The 501-nt window shown below is 46.1% G+C and overlaps 1 long non-coding RNA gene across 1 annotated transcript; it reads right to left on the bottom strand.

Moving 5' to 3' along the window:
- Positions 1 to 31: 31 nt before the first annotated feature.
- Positions 32 to 498, bottom strand: LOC113473603. Its single transcript, XR_003395537.1, has 2 exons — positions 418 to 498; positions 32 to 71 (listed from the first exon to the last, which is right to left on the bottom strand). It is a non-coding gene; the product is annotated as an uncharacterized LOC113473603 (long non-coding RNA).
- Positions 499 to 501: the final 3 nt, after the last annotated feature.

Raw genomic sequence — 501 nt, forward strand, 5'->3', positions numbered from 1 at the left:
AGGTGGAGGAAGAGGAGAGAAGGGAGGAGGCGGTGGCCAGGCTGTTGTTTATGTAGTAGTCTCGCGAATATCTGAAATTGTGAGAGAAAAGCATTACTTTTATGTTTGATAGAAGGAATGCCATCCTATTTAGTTTGGTTCGCAGCGCGTCTGCCTTCTAAGCGCTAGGCCGCGGGTTCGATTCAAGCCCGGGGCGGATGCTATCCAGATGGAATAATGTTCGTTCTCGGAACGGCTGGCTTTCTCCTATCCTGTCTTCCTTCTCTCTTCGCTTTCGGGACGACAAGACCTTAGCAGTTACAATTCTCTCTATCAGACCTCTCAGACCTCTTTAAAAAATCCAGTTACTCATTTAGTATTATAGATGGCTCTGGGAATCGAACCAAGAGCCCTCTAATGATCAGCTTCCATTCTTACCTTTTGATTAGATCAGGAGAAGATGATGACGTCACTACGATTGATTCTGATCGCGAGCAATCCGTTTCATCATTCGATTCCCTG

Source organism: Diaphorina citri, unplaced genomic scaffold, assembly GCF_000475195.1.
Source record: "Diaphorina citri unplaced genomic scaffold, Diaci psyllid genome assembly version 1.1 scaffold48010, whole genome shotgun sequence".
Classification (NCBI taxonomy): Eukaryota; Metazoa; Arthropoda; class Insecta; order Hemiptera; family Psyllidae; genus Diaphorina; species Diaphorina citri.